This window comes from Panthera pardus, unplaced genomic scaffold (assembly GCF_024362965.1).
Source record: "Panthera pardus isolate Hobbes unplaced genomic scaffold, ASM2436296v1 HiC_scaffold_8, whole genome shotgun sequence".
Classification (NCBI taxonomy): domain Eukaryota; kingdom Metazoa; phylum Chordata; class Mammalia; order Carnivora; family Felidae; genus Panthera; species Panthera pardus.
The window spans coordinates 113194487-113217388 of NW_026527013.1; the positions used below are offsets into that span (position 1 = coordinate 113194487).

Sequence of the window (22902 nt, forward strand, 5' to 3'; positions counted from 1 at the left end):
CTGGTAACCATCAGTTTGTTTTCTGTACTTAAGAGTCTGTTTCTGGATTTGTCTGTCTCTCTTTCCCTCCCCACCTTTGCTCATTTGGTTTGTTTCTTAAAGTCCACGTATGAGGGGCGCCTGGGTGGCTCAGTCAGTTAAGCGTCCGACTTCAGCTCAGGTCACGATCTCACCGTCCATGAGTTCGAGCCCCGCGTCGGGCTCTGGGCTGATGGCTCAGAGCCTGGAGCCTGCTTCTGATTCTGTGTCTCCCTCTCTCTCTGCCCCTCCCCCGTTCATGCTCTGTCTCTCTCTGTCTCAAAAATAAATAAACGTTAAAAAAAAAAAATTTAAAGTCCACATATGAGTGAAATCATATGGTATTTGTCTTTCTCTGTCAGAGGTCATTTCTTTGCCTAGAGTATGCAGAATAAAGTCAGAGTTTAAATATTCAAGCATCAGATCCCTTGCTCAGTCATTCTTGGAATATCCCACATTAATGAAGAAAATTGCACCCAAAGTAGACTTGGTAGAATGAGGAAGACATTTATAAGAGCAGTTGGTGGCAAGGTAGGGGTTGAAAGTAGATCAGAGTTAAGGTGAAAAGTTACTTACCATGAAACCATAGAGAAAATAGGCTCCATTGCTGATGGAAAGAGTCCTTGAGTAAGAGAGATTAAAAATGCAGTTTCAGGGGAGAGAGAGAATGAGACTTGGACAGTAACCAGTCACCAGCCTCTGAGAGAATGGGGAAAAGGAGAACCAGAACCCATCTGATCTCAATGGTCTTCGAAAATGGTGGGGGGAGCTGAGAAACAGAGGCGGGTTTTACGTGGTGATGGAAAAGTAAGGGAGTTCCCTTTTAGCAATTTCTGTTTTTGAAAAAATAAATTTGACACCCATGCCTTTTATATTAACCAAGCATATAGGCTGAGGACATACTGCCCCCTTCGCGCATGTGCGCACACACATACTCATGACACAGTCACACATACTCAAGAAGAGGGGGAAATGGTTTCATGAGGAACTAAAATAACAACAGCAGCAGGAATAACTGTATGTTGGGACTGAATTCCATTCCTTAAAGTTCATAGTAATGACTCAGTTAAAGTTTTTGCCTGGAATTAATTGCAAACAAGGCTTTATAAGTCACCCAAAGGTGGAGGGAAAATAAGTCAACAAAGGAATTGGGTTGATCATTTACTTCCTGTCCTAGGATATGGCTAGCAGGGGATGAGCTGTATAGCTAATGCGGAAAGTAGAACTTTTCTGGGTTTTTTTTTTTTTTTTTGCTTCTTTGAAATGATGTGCAAATCAGAACCAGCTGAATTAAGCAGGTAAAGCATAGCCCTTGAATACAATGATTAATGGTACCTACACAGTAATTTATGGGAAAATGCTATTGAGCTCAGATATTATCCTGACCATTTCTACCACACACTATAGTTCAATATGTGTGTAAGATATCACCTTTTTTAAAATAAAAAAACAAATTTACATTATCTATTTTTGTCCACATTATCAATCTTAGTAGATAGACTCTTGACCCTCTCTGGTACAAAGCACTAGGCCTCATTTTGGTTGTGCATGTATGATAAGATTTTTTTTACAGTATGTTTTACAGTATCATAATGGAAAGGAGAAAAAGGATTAAAAGTGTTGAAAATCAAAAAACTCACGCACTATTAGTATAGGATCATCATTCTTATTTTGAGTTTGCCCAATTCAAAACCCAAAGACTATATAAATGTATGTGCGTATGTGTTTTGCATTATAAAAAAAACTCGATGGAAGTATGGAATTAGAAATAACCTCAAGGAGTTAGTTTATGCACTGTCGCCTGTGTCTGTACTGGTTTTTAAAAACCCTTACTAGTGTTTCATATTTGCTTTATGCCCTTTAAAGGACTCAGATTCATAATATACAAAGAAGTTTATGTGATATATAGAGCAGAGCCATAAACCATATTTTATGCATAACAGTGATTAAATGCACGGTTGATATATTTCACTAAGATGGAAACCATGTCGAAAGACTTACATTTTGATAACTTTCCTTTTGGGGGGCATTTCTAAATTATTTAAGTTGAAGAATAAAATGACTTGTTTGTGAATTTACATGCTCTTTTTAATCATCTTTAGGTAACGCTGATATGGCAAAGACGCTAAATTACAGGCAGCAGTGGGAATCTACTGTGTAAAAGGCACAGAATCATTTTGTATATGAGTCCATGAGGAATATTCTGTTCAAGGAGTGGAGACATAAGAAAATTACCTAACTCATGAACCACACATTAAGAGCGTAGTCAGCTGTTGTAAATGCGTATCCAACAACAAACCATTATGTATCTTTGGCTTAATTATATGCGCTTATTACGCACCTGTACTGGAGAGTGGAGGCTGCTATTTGCATTACTTGTGGTTTTCTCTATCAAAACAACATTAGCATTACGAAGCTTATCAAGGTTACGTATGACTTCTCCGGCTTAAGTGTGTAGTCTTTTTATTTTGTGCACAACCCAAAAAAGATTAGGAGAACAAATCAGGAAATATTTTAATCACATTAGCAAAGAATCTCTAAATTTAGAAATGTAGTGAATTTATAGACATGGACAACCATCAGCAAAATTACTAAGCTTTTGTAAATCAACCTGACATTTAGGAAGAGAGTGAAAAAGTTAGATACATTCAGCATTTAATTTTTTCCCTAGAGTTCCATCTTAAAGGGTATTAATTATTATTATGAGGATGTTCAAAATAGGGGGAAATGTTAAACTACCAAATAATGTTTGATTTACAGTTTTTACAAGTCACATTAAATAAACAATCTAGGTAAAATTGTTCTGTATGTTTAAGAGCATCTCCTAACCAAATAGAGGTATTAAAATATTTATTGTGTGGAAAGTACATTTTAAAAGTAGAAATATATATGTATCGAAAGCAGCCTCAAAAGATCATAAGTGGCTCTAAAAAGAAGACTTTTATGGAGCAGTTCATTTATATACATCATCAAAACTTGTTACTTTTACAAATCAGATTTCCCTACTGCTTTTAATTCATGCTTATTTTAAAAGAACCAAAGTAATGGGACATCTTTTTAAGTGGCTCAGTTGGTTAAGCATCTAACACTTGGTTTCAGCTCAGGTCGTGATCTTAGGGTTGGTGAGATCAAGCCCTGCATGGGGCTCTGCGCTGACAGCACGGGGCTCTGCGCTGACAGCACGGAGCCTGCTTGAGATTCTCGGTCTCCTTCTCTCTCTGCCCCACCCCTGCTTTCATTCTCCTTCTCTCTCTCTTTCTCTCTCTCTCTCTCTCTCTCAAATAAATAAACTTAAAAAAATAAAAGCATCAAATTCATTAACCCATCCTTTAATTTTACAACTATCTATGCTTGAATTAATCTTTCCACGTCAGTCCTTCACTCCTGTCTTCCTTCCTTTCTAATGGGGAAAAACTAAGGTCCCACTAAAGAAGATAACACATGTCCTGATGAGTATAACCCTATTATTGTAATGAAAATAAAACCATTTCAGAGGAATAAACAAATGGTGCCAAATGTCCAGAGAAAATTAAAATTATATTTGGGATCCCCATGGGATCTAGTACCAGTTCTTGGGTTGAAGTTTGATAGTTTCTTGGGAAGACGAAAGCTTAATAAAACAAGGGGTTTGGATCCATGAAAAATATGGTAATAATAGCAAAAGAAGAAATACTAAATAATGTTACTGATTTATAGTAGACACGAGAAAGGAGCAGATGGTCATTGGGAAAAAAATATGTAGTCATTTTAGTAGATGACTCTTAATATGAATTCTATTTCTTACAACCACAGAACATCTACAAATAAATCTCTAGAAATACCAAAAAATTTCTAGAAATATAAGAAATCCTATAGTAATTTTTTTCTTATAATAAAATTTAGGGTTAAATCTAAAGATAAGCAAAACTTTTCCAGCTCTTACATTGTATTTTAAAGGTTCTGGAGCCCCTTCATTCACAAAAGCAGACACTAAAATAAATACGGTCACTTTTTTTTTATATTACACTGTAAGTTATAAACCAATTTGGTCTCATTTTATTAATATTTAGATAGAGATCATTTTTCAAATCATTTTATTTAAAAAATACTTGTTTTGTTCAACAATTATAGCAACATTTTTCTTAGGAATTGCTTTTAGAATGAAACCATCTGACATGACTAGAACAATGAGGTAATTTTTTAGAATTGAGATTATCTCCACAATGTCTATTACATATTTTTGCAACTCAGCAAATTATTTCATTTCCTTCTCCCTCGTATGGAAATTTAATCTAGGTATTTATTTCATTTTCGGTAACCTATTTGAAGAAAGACTATCCTTCAGTATACAGTATTACATTATGCATTCAAAACTGATACTATAAATTATGCATTCTAACAAAAAAATTATTAATGGTTTTTGGGGGGGGCAACCACGAAACCTCAACTGCCAGCAATAGAAAGTAATTTTCTCTGTTGCCCATCAGAAAGGAAAAGAAACCCAGACAGTGTGTTTAAACAGCTCCCCGACACTTACTCTTTCACACATGTCACTGTTTACAAAAACAATAGGAAGGTCCCAAAACGAGCTGGAAGTCTAAAGCACAGGCTTTATTTATTTATTTATTTAGCCTTTACTCGTATTGGGATTTTTTTTCTTTTATTTTTTTTAAGTTTTTATTTAAATTCCAGTTTAAAAATGTGGATGAGGCACCTGGGTGGCTCAGTTGGTTAAACCTCCACCTATTGATTTCAGCTCAGGTTCATGAGCTCTGCACAGTCAGTGTGGAGCCTACTTGGGATTCTTCCCCCCCCCCCCACTTCCTCCCTCTCCCATACCCCGCCCCCCGCTTTCTCCCAATAAATAAACATTTTTTAAAAAATATAGAATGCTTTACGAATTTGCATATCACACTTGTGCAGGGGCCACGCTAATCGGTATCTTTCCATTTTTAGTAAATATGCTGCCAAAGCGAGCACAGGCCACCTTTAAACATCAGTAAACAGATACTTTTAAACTACAACTTGGCCCTTGAATGTTTTCCACTGAGGTCTATTTTAACATGCAGTTTGTGACATCAGATGAAAGGAAGTTTTCAATTTACTGTATTATATTGATGACAGAATTTGCCAGCTATTTTCCTCTGCTCTTGTTACTAGTACTCCCCCCAAATGGAGTATTTCATAATTATTAAAATCACTGAATGGAGGCTCTAACAACATTCCATCCTATTTAATATCACCTGAATTAGAGAAGAGGTCCTGTGAACCTTGGGAGGAATCTTTGTGCAGCTGGAACTGTGTTGTAGAAAAGGGATTCCACCACTATTATAGGCAGGAGTAGAATGAGTGAGCATCCTGGCCAGGGTCATTCAGAGACATACCAGGTCAACCCAGAAATCCAGATGAGAGAGGAAACCGTGAACTTGTTGAGCCGTCCATCCCTATGGTTCTGTGACTTATCTCCCCCAGCAGCACTTTTCAAAATTAGGAGGGTAGGTTCAAAGAGCTGATTATGTTTTTGCAGAAATGGTTCAACAGAACAAAGTCCACTGCAGTGAATGTGGGGTCTTGACTGGGTAGAAAAGAGTGGGGATTGTGTGATAGATCACAGGATCGAGACTAGAAAAACTAAGCCACTAAGGAGATCCCCTGTGAGAACAGAGGTCCTCCCTCCCCTTCTATCACAGCCGTCCCCATACAGTACTCCATCTCAAACAGCATAAATCTGGGGGCAAATGTGGTTCAATTTGCAGAACTGTTTTACAGAAAGCTTTTAATTTCTAAAAACATTTTGTATAAAATTCACAGAAAAGTTAGTTATACATAGGCAATTCAGTATGGATTAAGATAAATCTTACTATAATTTCTTAGATTTTTGTTCCCAGCAATTACATTACATTTCAAAGTCTCAGAAAAACCAGACTTTATATCAAAACATCGCACCCAGGAGTGCCTGGTTGGAACAGTTAAGCGTCCAAGTCTTGATTTGGGCCTCAGGTCATGATCAAGACCCACATCAGGCTCTGTGCTGACAGTGCAGATCCTGCTTGGGATTCTCTCTCTCTCCCTCTCTCTCTGCCCCTCCCCCCTTGCATGCTCTCTTTCTCAAAATAAATAAGTAAATTTCAAAAATAAATAACGAAATAAGGGTGCCTGAGTGGTTCAGTTGGCTAAGTGTCTGACTTCAGCTCAGGTCATGAGCTCAGTTTCTGAGTTCAAGCCCCATGTTGGGCTCTGTGCTGAGAGCTCAGAGCCTGCTTCAGATTCTGTCTCCCTCTCTCTCTGCCCTCCCCTGCTCATGCTCTGTTTTCTCTCTCTCTCTCTCTCAAAAATAATAAAACATTTAATAAATACGTACATACGCACAAAAATAATAAAACATTCCAACCAAAAATATGAGCCTTTTCATACCCTATTTTTCAAATAGAATCCATCCCAATTCTATTACAATTGTAGAGTAACTCATTTGTTTTGCTTTATTTTTATGTGCACAGCAGTATTTCTCAATGCTAAGAATGAAAGTTTATTCACTGCAGGATATTCTTATCTGCATTTTTTATCCTTAATACACTGATTCATACTTAAGTTCATACATGAAGGTAATATTCTTAAGACCCATGAATCTGTCCTCTGCCCTTTCTATTTTCCAGATTCTGTCTAATATTGGCCTAGTGTCTCTCCACAGTATGCAACTGGAAAGGATTTATTTTGTTTTGTTCTGAGTATTCAATATTTTTGATATGGTAGAGAATTTCAGGTAGAGTCCTAGCATCACTGGTGAAAATAAAACTGCCTCACAATTTTCTTTAATTTTCCCATATGCTACTAGTAATGAGTGAAACATATTACTTTATACTGGGTTATTTAATCAGTGTAGTGGGTTGAATTGCGTCCCTCCTTCCAAAAAAGATATGTTCAAATCCTTATCCCTAATCCCAGGCATCTGTGAATGTGACCTTATTTATAGAGAAGGTTTTTACAGATATAATCCTTTTAAGATGAAGTTCTCCTGGATTGGGGTAAGTTGTGACCCCAGTGACTGGTGTTTTCACAAGAGAAAATAGAGGCATATTTGGATATGGAGACACAAAGAATGTACACAGGAAAGAAGGCCAAGTAATGATGGAGACAGAGACTTAAGTGATGCAGCTACAAGCCAAGGAATGTCAATGACTGCCTGCCCCCAGCAGAAGCCAGGGAAAAGACATGGAACAGATTTTCCCCTCACTGCTTCCAGAAGGAACTAATCCTGGCAACACTGTGATTTTGGACTTCTGGCTCCTGAACAATAAGAGAATATATTTCTTTTGTTTTAAGCCACTCATTTTATTTTAATATGTTATGGCAGCCCTAGGAAATGGGTACATGAAGTATATTTGTAAGATAACCCCAGTTCAGACCAATTTCTGGCAAAAGAAAAGTCAGCATGAGCCACGACTCCCCATGCTTCCAGAAAGCATAAGTGAAAAACCCTCACTAGAGTATCTGGAGAATTCTTTTTGATTATTAGATACCTGAAGATACTGAGCTACCTTTCCTCATAATATACTTTTAATTTTCCCCACCATTACCTGAAGCTACTAATAACTTGAAGAGAAATAGTTATGTGGAAAGTTGGAAGTCAGAATTGTTTGTTGTGGAATTTGGTGTTTCACAGGAGCACACTCAACTCGCAATGGAGGTTGTAACTTTTCCTTCTTCAGTTGCTTCCAGATTAATTTCTATTGTGAATGGGAATTGCTTTTTCTATTAAAAATGAACAGGTCCCTCCTGGAGTAATATGGGTATATTAGAAATGTTAAGTTCACAGGAAAAAAAATCTGGTCATATACATACCAAAATGTTAATAGAATTTGGAGGTTTCAGTTTTCTACTTTTTGGGTGTACAAACCTACTTTTTCTACAATGAGTATGAATTGCTTATATAATCTAAAAAGTTAATAAGGAGTTTGCTTAGTTCATGGCATGACATTTGCATTTTTCTTCGGTCACATGTTTCTCTGACCTTGTGCCCAGAGAAATAAGGCAACAGACCTCTAGTCTCCTTGCCCTGAAATTTTTTTCCTACATACACATGTGCACGCAAGTACATGCGTGCACACGCACACACACACACACACACACAAGTAATAGAGGAGTGTTAGCTTTTTCAGCAATGAGATGTAAAGGAGACATAAATCATGGACATATTTGACATTTAACCAATTTAGATTCCTTTCACACCACTTTCAATTTCAAGTGTGTCCTTTGATTCTCCCTTTAGAGAAAACAACCCTGTCTGCTGATCAGAGAACATCTCACCACGGCCACCCCATCCTCACAACTCTTGGAAGCCTGTTCATTCACAACAGAGTAAAGTGTGACTATGTGGCATACTACTCAAGGGGCCACATGTGACAGCCTTGAGAATAACCCTATTTTCTGGAAACACTCAGCATTTTATTGAGTCTTCAGCATTAAAAAATTTAAGAATGCCCTGTTTCATGGCATTACCAGTTTTAAAAAGCCGGTAGTATTTCTAGGCTTCTCACTAATTTAAGGGCAATCAATACAATTAAAATAGCCTGCAAGGCCCTATATGATCCAGACCTACCTTGCCAGCTGTGCTCCCTTACTCTCTGCATTCCAGGCCTCTCCATGCTCCCTTAATCTCCACAACCCACCCTCGAATGTGCTATGAACTTTCCTGCCACAAACCATTCCCATATACTGTTCCCTCTGCCTGGAATTCTCTTCTTCCCGACCTCTTTACCTAAATAATCCAACCCACCTTTCAGATTTCGTCTAGGTTTTTGTTTCTTCCTCCCTTCCCCCTCCAGACTCTGTCAACTGCCCATAACATAATATTCCTCTCCTTCCTAGCCCTAACCAAGGATGGAATTTTCTATTTCATTGTATGATTATTTTATTAATGCCTATCACATCCTCCAGAATGTAAGTTCTCTGAAGGCAGAGATGAAGCTGTGTTTTGTTTTGTTGTTTTGTTTGTTCGCCATGGAGTCCCCAGCTCTTGGGCAGTGCCTGGCACATGGTTAGGCTCTAAATAAATAACAGGGGTACCCGGATGTGTCAGTTGGTCGAGCATCCGATTCGGGCTCAGGTCATAATCTCGTGGTTCATGGGTTCAAGCCCCACTGATAGCATGGGGCCTGCTTGGGATTCTCTCTCTCCCTTCCTGTCCTTCTTCCACTCATGCTTTCTCTCTTTCAAAGTAAATAAATAAACTTAAAAAAATACTTAACCATTATATGAATGAATGAATTGGAAGTGCAAACTTTAAAAGTTCTTCAATGGCCTCAGTTCTCAAGAACCTCTCCTTCCGAGTCTGAGAGACACGAAACAGTGTACTCACTGACACACAGATGGAAGGACAACTTTGAAAGCAATGAAGTTTTGTTGTCATCCATAAACCAGTGCTTGACCGTGGTGAGCACTACCTTTCCTTTTGAGGTACACTACTAGCTGTTCTCTCATGTATCCAGTTCCCAGCAAGGAATGTCTACCGTTTCTTCTTTATTGTGCATGATGTGTTACGCTGTATTGTTCGGTACAGCTGCATTTGGGGTATATTCATGATAAAAAGGTAGATTCCCCCATCCCTAGGCTATATGTGTTTTTTCACCTACCAACTATCCTCCGGTATTGTGACCAAGTCTCCCAAGATGGTGCCTTTCCAGACTCACCTAGCATATGGGATTTCTAGACTCAGTCCTGTCACTCAGTAAAACTTTGCATGAAGTTTTGATTACTTTCCAACAGACGGAATGAGGCCAAGAAAATGAGACCAATTGCAGGGTTTCATTCTCTCTCCATTCCTTATCACTTGCAAAGCCAAGTATTCCTGAAATCTTTCCTGTCCTCTGCCTGGAATTGGGATTCTTCAACTGCCCCCACATCGGCAAGTCAAGGCTCACACAGGACACTTGATCATGTTGCTGAGTCCCAGAGTTTTTTTTTAATGTTTATTTATGAGAGAGAGAGTGCACACAGGTAAGGAAGGGACAGAGAGAGAGGGAGAGAGAATCCCAAGCAGTCTCCTCATGTTAGCACAGAGCTTGGCGCGGGTCTTGAATTCACAAACCGTGAGATCATGACCTGAGATCATGACCTGAACTAAAATGAGAGAGTCAGCCGTTAAACCAACCGAGCCACCCAGGCTCCTCAAGTCCCAAAGGTTTTGCTCAAGACCTCTAGCCAAACCCCTGCTGTCACCTCCAGATAATTACTCCAAAGGAGAGGAAATTTTTCTCACCTCTCCATTTGTTTTGCTCAAGGCAGGAGTAAAGGTCATGCTGACAGCCAAATACAATATTCTTGTGCCTCAGTTGGAACACAGATGGGCAAGTGTCTGCCTATTCTTTTATAGAAATATAAAAAGAAAACCATGATTTCAGGAAGAAGAGGGGCTTTTACCAGGCTGCTTAATGGTGTTACATTCTCTTTTCTTGCAAACTGACAAGTCATTTCCTAAAAGAGGCCTAGGGGAACCCTGCTTGAGCTATTCATGGTCTACCTGCTATCTGTACTTTCTCTGAGAAGGAAGATTCATCATACACTCAGGACCTGAATCACCTGAAGGATATTTCTCCAAAGATCTCCCATAGAGTAGAGCCGCCTAGCTGCTCTCACCGATATTGCTCCCTTTCAATTTTGGGCTCATTTTAATTAGGCACACTCAGGGGGTCATTATGGTCTGATTCTCTGAAGGCCTCTCACGCAGCCACCCTCCAAGCCAGCAGTGCACAAAACTGTGTGGAGGAAAACCTGTGTCTGCACTGTCCCTTCCCCAGCTACTCTCCACCTCAGCCACTTCATTCCTCTTTACCAAACTCACGACTTCAGAGGTATTGACTTTAGAATGAAGGCATCATGGTGGCACTTCAGGCCTCAGTGTGATGTGTGGGATGTGAGAGACAGGGGCCCCTCTTTGCCTTTGGAATCTCTCCAAATGCCTTGCTTACCTATAATGCTTGGCACCTTTTCTTCTCTTTCTTTTTTTAGAGTTCACCTCTTTTTCTTTGTCTGTCTTTCTTTCTTTCTTTCTTTCTTTCTTTCTTTCTTTCTTTCTTTCTTTCTTTCTTTCTTTCTTTTTCTTTCTTTCTAGAACACACAAATGGGAGAAGGGCAGAGGGAGAGATAAAATCTCAAGCAGGCTCCATGCTCAACACAGAGCCTGACATGGGGCTTGATCCCGTGACCCTGGGAGCATGACTTGAGCCGAAATCAAGTGACCCTCAACCAACTGAGCTGCCCAGGTGCCCCTCTTTTTTTTTTTAAACTTCTTTTTATTTTTAATTGTTTTAAGGATCTACTTGGCCTTAATTAACAATTCACGAAATGGGCAGCATCCTATCTAACAAATGGAAGGGGGCTCCCAACACTTGGCCTTTTTCTTACCTCTTCCTGGTGTCGAGCTTGACAGGAAAATTATAAAAATGGAGAAATGCCCACGAATGTTTTAGGAGTATAGTGAGAAGCTCTTAAATCACTGGCCTTCCAAAAATCTAGGGATTTGCCTCTTGCTGTTTTAAGGGGATACTCTGTGTTTGGAAGTCTGATCAGGTTGCAATCTGCAAAATCGCAGCCCTCGAGAGAGCTCCCTATTCGATATGCATCCAAAGAGACATGAGTATATTATTCCTTCCAAAGTCAGCTGCAATTGAAGCTCACTAAATTGACTCCACATCTTCCTATCTCGAGTAGTGACAGAGGAATAGCAAGTATTTTTTACGAAAATGCTCATTTTTAACAAACCCCTTCTTTGAAGATTTTTCTATCACTGATGCAGAGGACATGATCTTTACTTTATAGAAGAGGGCAGAACTCCAGCGAATCAATGTTTGAGTCCAGAGGCTGCCGTCAGTGCCTCAAACACTTATCCAGCAACCATGGCCTTTTGCCAGCAATATTGTGTAGAATTGAGGGCAGACTTTATTGCAAATGGAAGGGGGCTAATGTCAGAGGGAGATTCTGTGCATGTGTGTGCACAAGTACATGTGTGTGCATTTGGGGGAGTAAGGCCTATGCGAACACATGCCTGTCTTCACCCCCTAATGCTCCATACTGATTGTGGTCAACAAAATAATCATTGGTTTCTCACAATATATAAAAATGTATTTCAACAGATGGCTTATACCATTTCCCCCACTGGGCAGTCTACACTGAGCCAGATAACGAGTTTCTTTTGATTCATTTGTTCACTCTACCAATCTTCACGGGACCTCACTATTGCTCTGTTCTCCTCTAGTAGACTTGTCCTGACTGGGTTGGGTTGAGATTTATGCAGTGATGAATGATGGAACATCAACGGAAGGAAAGGCAAGCAAGGGGGAAATGTGGAATCGGGTAATGAGGTTGTTTTTACTTACTTCACATGGATAAAGCACCTCCTCAGCAAACACTACATTCCTAAAGGTTACTTTTGTCACATCTCAAAACAATTATCATTTGTTAAAATGATCTTGATGTGAAAGCTGTGCATGCGTCAGTTCATGTAACCCTCAAACGACTCCTCTGTGGTATTGCTATTATCCCCTTTTTTACAGCTGCAAACACTGAGGTTCAGAGAGGTTGGGTATCTCATCCAAGGTCAGATGCAGGATATGAACTTGATGGTGTGGTCTAGAGCCTGTGTGCTAAATCAGTACTTCTCTGTGCCTTTTATTTTTAGCCTTGGAATTGCAAACTATTTTGTACATTTTAATAACCTATCACCGAGAGGTAATACAGAGCCAACAATGTAAAACCTATATAGAGAGGAAGGTCTGAAAACGGGTGCATTTTTTCTGTAATTGTATAGGCAAACCCAATGCTCTGAAATATGAACCTTTTTTTCTCACTCTTACCTGAACTTCTTTGTACACAAGGAATCACACAGTGAGACCTCCAGAGCTCGGTGTCAACCCCTTGTCCCTCTAAGCCGCCAAGATCTAATCATTCCACAAATATGAATATTGTTCTGTTGTAAATTACCCTCAGGGCTGGAGCTTGCTTAGGAGCTGAAGTAGTACATTTTTAAATCACAGCTGCTAAGTAGTACTAAGTTTTTACCACAAGACAATTTGACCAAACCCTGTCCCCTCAAATTTATTCTGAAGTCTACAAGTTCCCTAGTAGCTCCTTGTAAGAACAGGGACATCAAAGAAAGAATCACTCACTTAGCTGATTTTGTTACCACATGGTCCATTAAATTCCCCTGACACTTGTTGAACTTAAACAAACAACCCAGAGTGGGAGAAAATAGACATTCTGGATGATATTTGTTTGATCAGGCTGTGAAAAACTAAATCACTCGGTCAAGCCTGCATGTTTAAGGGGACGGCTCAATTGACTGACAGCCGGTTTGCTGTGCGAGCCTGCATCCGTAAATGGAGCTGACTTACAAAATGACTATTGATCATATAGATGATAAGTTTTTATCTAGTAGCAGCCTGGAGAAACAATAAAAAATATTATCTGCTTGTAAGTGATACCCAGGCAGGGTTGGGACTGAGAAGCAGATGTACAGAGGCCTGTTTATTAGAGCCGTCTTTGACTTTCTCTGATTTTGAGAGCTTCTGCTTGGACTGTAGAAAACCTTTTCACCTATTCACCTATGGAAATACAGACTTAAGGAAGGGAGACCAGAAGTCCCCTTCGGAAAGTCAGATTTTGAATATTTCATCAAAGCCCATCCTGTGTTACCCAGGCTGGCTTCTTGAGAAAAGCTTACTTTATTTCAACCTCCTTCTTAGTTAAAATTCTGCTCTTTGAACCCAACTCCAGGTTGAAACCTTCTTGGAAAAATAATATAAGCTGGTATCTGCAGCTAGATGGACCCCTCAAGCCCTCCCAAGGTGAGAAAATGTTATTTTTCCCTTTTATGTGTTGTGGTTCATTGGATAGTATTTGTCATCTTGTCACATAATAGGAACGACATTCACAGTGTTGAAATACACCCGTAAGCAGCAGCATCTCTGGATGTAGGAGCAGTCTTGGGGCTGTATTCCTCATCAGCCCCTCTGAGCGCTCACAGGCTTATATGTTCCCGGCCCAGAAGAGACTCCTTAAAGTGCACCATTTCATTCAGATGTGTTGCAAGGGTCAGGTCACGCCAGAACAATCTCTCCATTGGAGAGGGAAAGGGATAATTGGATTGCATTTGGATGCCTTTTACCATATTTTGCATTGACACTTCAAAAGGCATAAAAAATTTACTGGTTTTATTTTATTCTTTAAGACACACACACACACACACACACACACACACCATTCTGATGGGGGAAACAAATAGTTTTCTTATTTATTATGAGGTTAGCTGTAGTGGAATCATTGTGACAGGATATAGTCAAGGATTTGCTGAAGGTGCAAACTGAGAGCCCTGTGGAGGGAAATAGCTTAGTCTTCCCTCTTAGGAAAACCACCCCTTTGCTGTTAGCTCTCTAGAGACCCAGGGAAGCTTCCAGTAGGGAGCCTTATACTCATTCCATCAACCTAACCCCCACTGCCACTCTCCCTTGAGCGATACAGTATCCTTTAAGATTTATTTTTACCTTCACATACAATGAAACTTACTTTATCCTTTCTCCGCTATTCGCCCTCTCCTCCCTTCCTCCCTTTCCCCCCCACTCCCCACCAATTTCTCTATCTGTCTCTATCTAACTATCTTTTGGCTGTGGGTAAAGTACACAGGATGATTTTCCCACTGACTTCTTCCAGGCAGGATTATTCTGGCCTCAGATCTCTAGGAGAGACACTGCTGCCTATTGACAAGTAGACATTTCCAGGCAGTTTGGAAAAAAAACTTTTTTTACAAATGATCTTGGAATCTAGCTGAAGAAAATATACCCAAGAACACAAAACCAGAAAGTGTATAGATACTTAGAGGCTAATGATCTAACCAATGGGTTTTTGGGATATTTCTGGTGTTGTATATAGGAAAACCCTAAGTTAAAGAGGAAAAAGAAACCCTCAAAGGTCTTCACAGACTTAGGAGAGGCTATTTCAGCTGCTGTCTAATATGTTTGAGAAGAATGTCCTCCAGAAAAAAAAAATGAGAGTTTTCAAACATATAAAAGATATGATGTCATTGTCGTAATCAAGGTGTATCCCTAATGGACACCTGGCTCTCTCATCTGATCATTTCTCCAAATGGCTCTCAATTAGTTTAAGGCTAATTAAAGTAGACAACTAAAAATACTAAAGTATTTTTATAATACTTTCCAAGTTTTTATTTATATTTAGTCATCAAATCGTGTAGTTGCTATGTATTTATTTAGACAACAGTTTTTTTTTAAAGAACACATCAGGAGGGGCACCTGGGTGACTCAGTCAGTTAAGTGGCCGACTGGATTTAGGTTCAGGTCATGATCTCATGGTTCCTGAGTTTGAGCCATGTGTCAGACTCTGAGCTGACAGCACAGAGGCTGCTTGGGATTCTCTCTCTCCCTCTCCTTCTGCCTCTCTCTCTCTCTCTCAAATAAATAAACATTAAAAAAAATTAAAAAGAACACAACAGGAAGTAGTATCACTCAAAGTAGTGCATTCCGAATACTCTACTAAACTGGCATTATGGCTATAGTAGAGTATTTGAATACACCTGCCTTAATAGATTTTCATGCTAAAATTGTTGTCGCTAAGGTCTAGAAGTAGAACTTTGAGGTTTCCAGTCCCATTTGTCTGTGCATTACAGTAGATGTAAATTAGTTTTTAAGAAGAGGCCTCATTCTGCTCATGAAGACATAATAGTTTTTCGTGACTTTTTTTTCCTGGCCATGTGCTTTTTGCTAGACTCCAGTAATTTCGTAAGGGAGTATCAACCGTACTTGTGGTAGACAGTCAAAAAGTGTAGTTCTCAATGTGATTGTAATTCTCAGTGTAATCACACTCCACATAATTGCCAAAGAGCACAGTCTCCATACTTGAATGCCTTTCAAGTGGTTAGCCCATGTCAGGAGGACCCTGGTCGTGTCCCTCCCTTCCAGATATTGTTGAGGACATTGGTCATCATGGTGCACAGTCCCATGGAGGTGTGACCTTCAGGACAATTTCTTCCTCATCCTTAGTGTCTAGAAGAACCGAGCTTCTTCTAACATTTGTTCATTTTTGTTTTATGCATAAAGTGACTGTTGTATTGCCATTTGTTGCTTACAAGGATCATCCAAATAGGTTTCTACTAATACCAGGAAGAGTGTGGGCCTTCAGGGTAGGCATTTTATATGGCTTTATACTTAGATCTGTTTAAAGTCTTTCTGCTTGTTTTTCTTTTTTCCTGCCTCTACTTGATTTTCTCTTGCTGCATTTTAGTAATCAGGCAAATCATTTCTGTGGAAAAGAAGGTGAATAAATATTGCCACTTAACAGAAAGAGGATGTTGCCCCAAAGACTCAGAAGAAGAGATTGACATACCCTACAATAAGCTGATAAAAATGAGAGGAGATTTCTGCTTGGTCTCTCAAAAGAATTCAAAAAGTAAAAATTGCAGGCAGCGATAGGAAAAAATAGGCAACGCTAGGAAAAATCAAGCTGTTGCAAAGTCAAAGCTACAAATATAGCTACAATAAGAAAACTGTGCAAGAAAAAAAATGTGATGGAAAAGTATAATTTTTTTTTTAGTTTTAATTTAAATTCTAGTTAGTTAACATACAGTGTAATATTAGTTTCAGGTATAGAATTTAGTGGTTCAACACCTTCATACATCACCTGGTGCTCATCACAGCAAGTGCACTCCTTAATCCCCATAACCTATTTCACCCATCCCCCCACCCACCTCCCCTTTCGTAACCTTCAGTTTGTTTTCTGTAGTTAAGAATCTGTTTCTCGGGTTGCCACTCTTTCTCTCTCCCTTTTTTCCCCTTTGTTCATTTGTTTTGTTTCTTAAATTTCATATATAAGTGAAATCATATGGTATTTGTCTTTCTCTAATTTATTTCACTTAGCATAATACTCTCTAGCTCCATCTGTGTTGTTGCAAATGGCAAGATTTTATTCTTTTTGGTGGCTGAGTAATATTCCATTATATGTATATATGTATGGTGTGTGTGTGTGTGTGTGTGTGTGTGTGTGTGTGTGTGTGTTTATTTATTTATTTATATGCCACCTCTTCTTTATCCATTCATCAGTCAATGGACATTTGGGCTCTTTCCAGAATTTAGCTATTGTTGTTAATGTTGCTATAAACATCAGGGTGCATGTATCCCTTCAAATCAGTATGAAAGGTATAAATTTGCTTTGGTGTTAATTATAGACAGCACAAAAAATTTGCAAATCCACATTCATACTGTAGAGGACACACTTACTCTTCCAAAAGCAGAGTTAAAAATGCAAAGAGGAAAAAATGTGAAAGACAGAGATTTGAGGTCAGACATAAATAATAATTTCACAAATGCATAAACCAGAGTAATATGTGTAAAGCAATAGTCAAAGATGTAATGGAAGAAATTTTCCTGAGCTGAAATAAAATCACAACTCAAAGTAACTTATTGGAATCTAGGCAAAATTGGTAAAAAAAAAAAAAAAAAAAAAAAAAAAAAACCTATATCTAAATGAACACTAATAATTTTTAAAACTTAAATTCAAGAAAGCTGTGGGGCGCCTGGGTGGCTCAGTCGGTTAAGCGGCCGACTTCGGCTCAGGTCATGATCTCGCGGTCCGTGAGTTCGAGCCCCGCATCAGGCTCCGTGCTGACAGCTCAGAGCCTGCAGCCTGTTTCAGATTCTGTGTCTCCCTCTCTCTGATCCCCCACTGTTCATGCTCTGTCTCTCCCTGTCTCAAAAATAAATAAAACGTTAAAAAAAAATTAAAAAAAAAAAAAAGAAAAAAAAGAAAGTTGTATAATTAGTTTTTGGAAAGAAACAACACTAAGGATACTCAAATTGCTCTTTTTCAACATTATTGAAAGGAAAACAACCAATATCTATAGAATTTTAGGGTATTAACAGGTTGAAAAGCAAGAATTTTATGTAAGGTTTGGCGGTATGTCTGTACGAAAACTCTCAATGAGGCAAGAGTTAAAGGAAATATCACTATGTGTCCTTCCCAAGAAGAATACTTGAAGGTGGATCTAGCTGACCAAACGAAAATAAAAAACAATCCAAGAACATAGCATCAAGTTTCAAAAGATTGGCATGATTCACTGAAACCAATGTAATATTTAGAAAATGTGACTATTATAATCACAGAATTCAATGAGAAACCTAGAACTGATGTTGAAAGAGGAGATTCAAGTGATTTAAAATGATGTATAAAGGTGATTTAGGTTTACAACCTCAAATGAAATAAAAATTTGGAATTGGAATTCAGACAGGCCGTAGAAAATTAAGGGACCACTAAATTCTTGGTCATATGTTATGTGAGGAAGGAGAATCAAAATTTCTTTTTTATGATCTTGAGAATTAAGGAAATACAGGTTTCAGGATAAATTTAATATATCATTACAGAGTTGATTCAAAATGTCTCCATTGTCAGTAACTGCAAAAGATACCAGTAGGGGAATAATTGTATACATAGCAGAAGAAAACAAAGAGAACAGTATCATCAGGAAGCTTAAAATACAAAATAAAAATAAACATGCCAGTTTTGACAATACATGCCAGCAAGTTACCACCTCCCCCATATCCCTCTTCCCTCAGGCCCCCAGAAGGAGAATTTTATCAAAGAACTCAAGAACAGCATGTGGTCTTACAACCTAATATAGAAATAGCGTTTTTTGTTTGTTTTGTTTTAGTTTTAGGTACATAAATAAATACTGTTGTAGTTTTTTTCTTAATTTAAATTTTAGTTAATATACGGCACCGTGTTGGTTTCAGGAGTAGAATTCAGGGATTCATCACTATACTGTGGTAGATTAAAGATGGCCTCCAATTCTTTGTCACTATTGCCCTACCGACAGGTGGAGTTGACTTCACCAGCCCTGGTCGTGGGCTTACTTTGTAACTTGCTTTGAGCAATAAAAAGCAACAGAAAGTCTACCCTGGGCCTTGGATGTCTTGAATTTGTGCTCTCTTGGAACACAGCCACTGTGCTGTAAGGAAGCCCTAGCTACCTTGCTTTGGACAGAGGCTGTAGTAAATTTTACCAAAATATATTTTACCACAATAAAGCAGAATATACACTGAAAGCACAAATGTATGTTCAAAACAATCACTTCATGTTACTTTATCCTACCCTTTCACAGTTACTTTTAGTATTAATAGTGACTTTTTCTTCGTATAGTTTACTCAATATGTTTTGAATTTTAAAAACCCAGATATTTTGGAGTATTTCCAAATGAAAAGCATTATCTAGTGATAGCACCCTCAGACTTGGGACACCCGCTTCCTGAAGACCAGTAACATGTCTGTGAATCATGTTTGTCAGATGCAGACTGTATGGTGGTAGCCAATTCCACACAAGCCATAGTTTCCACTGAGAAACTATTCTTCTTTAAGCTCCAGTTACTCAGCAAAACAACCTAACTGTTATCATAGTCTCAGCTTATTATGTTAGCTGTCCCCTCCTAACCTAAATTAGCACTAGTTAGTTAGCATCTAGAGGTATAGTTTCCACTTCTGAGGTAAATAGATTTCAAGAAGGACCAAGTGTGGGATTCCTGACACATTTTCCTCATAATCCAGCCTTATTCAAACTTTTGTTTGCTGGAAATCTCCTGTGTGGACCCTGCTTCTGTCTCATACCTACTTTTTCCCTCCGTCCTTTCACCATGTTCCAAACTGTGTGAAGCTATCCTCCACTTCCTTGATACTTCTTACCCCCGTATCCTTGGAGAGCTGCATTCTCCCCCTGCAGTTTTGTTTGTGCTTCCCCCTTATACAGACACACACAGACACACACAGACACACACACACACACACACACACACACATTGTTGTGGCAACAATTGTTGTGGCAACCTCCACATATTATTGAAACTCTCTTCTGGTATCACACCCTCCTGATCATCTTTTTGGATCCTCTCCTCTTCACCTCCTCTGGACACACGAATCCATGTAATTAGATGACTTTCCTCCGGGCTCCTAAGGGTTTTTCTCTCTTATCACACTTATTACATGGCATTGCATTTCTCTCTTTATGTGTTCATTTCCCCCGAGCTTCCTTCTCACTAATCTATAAGTGCTTGGGAGACAGAAACTATACCTTACTTACTTTTAGGTCTCCCAGCACCTAGCAATGACACCAGTGGCTGGTGACTGATTAACCAAATAAGGAAGATGAATTTGTGAGTGAGTGAGTGAGTGAGTGAGTGAGTGCATAGCATGAACCCCATGATACTAGTCTGTGCAGATAATGGTGCAGAAAATGGCAGGTCCCTGCCCTTAGTTCATCAATAACCCACTTGTCAATCATTTGGTAGAGTAGACAGCCTTTGCATTTCTTACTGTTCCCTCCACCAATAACTACATAAAAAATCTTGAGAAGTTCAGCCATAGTTATAGGATATACTATATCTATTGATATGACATTCCTATTTCATTTCAGAATCTACCTTAACTCCAAACTGAGTTTGTTTCAATACACAATTTCCAGCTAAATGTTGTTCTATTACAAAGTTCATCAGACAGAAACATCCTTCAAAGATAGAAAGGATTAATTATGTAATTTTCTTAATAAGATTGAAGAGGCCATGCATCATTTTTTCTAAGTATGGCTTGCTCTGTGACACCATGTAATTTCGGGGGTATCTATACTTTGCTTGAAAAAGAAAAAACAATACGTAGTTTCTTTTTAAGACTATTTTTGTTGCCAGGGAAAAAAATCATTTGCTCTGTCACAATTATGGCCATAAATCTTAGAGTGAAGACATTTAACGATGGCTACAAAGCTTCTTTTATTTTACCTTACACAGGCTTCAAACTTACTAAACATGTCAGGAAAGCAAAGACTGGGTCTGTTTTAGTTCTACAAATGTGTATTTGAGAAATGTGTTGTTAAAAAGAAATGCTTTTCTGGCCCTGACGTTGCATAGCCTCGAGTAAGACTTTTGCATTCTCTATATAATAAATACATTTAGAAGTAAGTGATTTAGACTTTCAGTTCTTGGGTTACTGAAGTCATTGAAATGAGTGGGATTAACCCAGTTTCAGGTTTATCAGTGACTTGAGGTTCCATGTGCTTTTAACATTTTTAATTCGTTCTGAACAGGAAATAGATGCTTAGAGTATTAAATTCAAAAGATCTCAAAGTGAATGTGGTTTCAGTCCCCTCCTACTTCAGGCTCCCTGCCTTAAGTAACACCTTCCCTGATCTGACCACGTATATCAGCTTCTTCGATGTCATTTCAGAGGTATTACATGTAAAGCAATATAAATGTGAGGGGTTTTTTTACTTAATATCTCTTTGATATCACCCCATATCAATACCTAGAGGTTGTTTTTATAGTTGCATAGTATTCCATCAGATGGATAAAACAAAATTTATAATCAGTAGCATACCAGTAAAGAAACGACATGTCAATGAATATCATTGCAACATATATCTTTGCACCCATGTGAAGTTGTATATGTAGCTTAAATGCATAAAGAGGAATGGCTAGGTCACAGGTTATCTTTCATCTTTATGTCTTAATAGATACTGTAAACCACTTTCTTTTTTAAAAAAATTTTTTTAAATGTTTATTTATTTTTGACATAAAGAGAAACAGAGCATGAGCAGGGGAGGGGCAGAGAGAGAGGGAGACACAGAACCCAAAGCAACTCCAGGCTCTGAGCTGTCAGCACAGAGCCCAACACAGAGCTCGAACTCACAAACCGCGAGATCGTAACCTGAGCCGAAGTCAGACACCCAACTGACTGAGCCACCCAGGCGCCCCTGTAAACCACTTTCTATAGATGTTGCACTAATCTATTTTACCACCCAAAGAAATGTGCTGGAACCTTCATATTTCTCATCACAGAGCTTATCACCAAAATTGATCTTGGCCACACCTACAGGTTAAAATATGTTCCTGGATATTATAAAACATGGGGGCATCTCTTTTTCAAGACGGCCATTTGAAAAGCTTTTGTAAACGTGGATATTATCTTATTTAGAACATTTGAGCTCAGTTTGATGCCTGAGATAATTTGAAATGGTTTAACACCCATCAAAAGAAGACTTTTTCAAATTTTATATGTGGAGAATCCATTCATGAGAGATCTGAAGTATAAGCCAAAAAGAGTAAAGGGGAATTTGAAGCCTTTCTCCCCTTCCTTTTTTTCTAGCCAAATCCTCTCTACCCTGCCTTATCTTTGCTTAGAGTCCCCACCGCCACCCTTTGCCCCATTTAATAAAGTGACATGAACTTCACATCTTCTTGTTTCCCAAGTGTGATTGCTTAAAAAATAGTGGCCGGATAAGACGGAGTGTTTTTGGAAATTCAACTCACAAGAGATAGGACATTTATGTTTTTCTTTTAACTAGTTTACTGGGTCATCCTTTATATTAATTCTCCTTTGGAGTTGAGTTTTTATTTATTCCCTTCTTTGGTGTCTTAGGAAAGAGACCTATTCCCTGAATCTGTAGAGCTGACTTAAATGCTCACTTTTCTGACGCAAAGCAAGAATTAATGGAAGCTTTTATTATGGCCAGTCACTGTCATTGTGGTTAAGTACCACATAGAACAGGCGCGGCATTTTAAAAAGACACACACAAACACACACGCACAAACCACAAACCTGCATACACAAACAAACAGGCACCGTGACTTCTTTGATGAATGTGGCAAGCTGTTTATGTTTTCACAGCTATAAAGAAAGCAGTCAGTTGTAATAAGTAAAATGAAAGTACCCATTTCGTTGTCTCGACTCAAAAGAAAGAGCAAAATTAAGTTAAAGCTAAAACTTCACTAGGATTCTTATTCTTGGCCACATATTTCTACTTGAGCAACATTTTAAAAACTGTATTTGGCCATTCTAAAAATTAAAATACTAAATTGGACACAGTGGGGGA

The 22902-nt window shown here is 38.6% G+C and overlaps 1 non-coding gene across 1 annotated transcript; it reads right to left on the reverse strand.

Moving 5' to 3' along the window:
• Positions 1-4875: 4875 nt before the first annotated feature.
• LOC128775755 (U6 spliceosomal RNA) lies at positions 4876-4977 on the reverse strand. Its single transcript, XR_008420734.1, has one exon. It is a non-coding gene; the product is annotated as a U6 spliceosomal RNA (small nuclear RNA).
• Positions 4978-22902: the final 17925 nt, after the last annotated feature.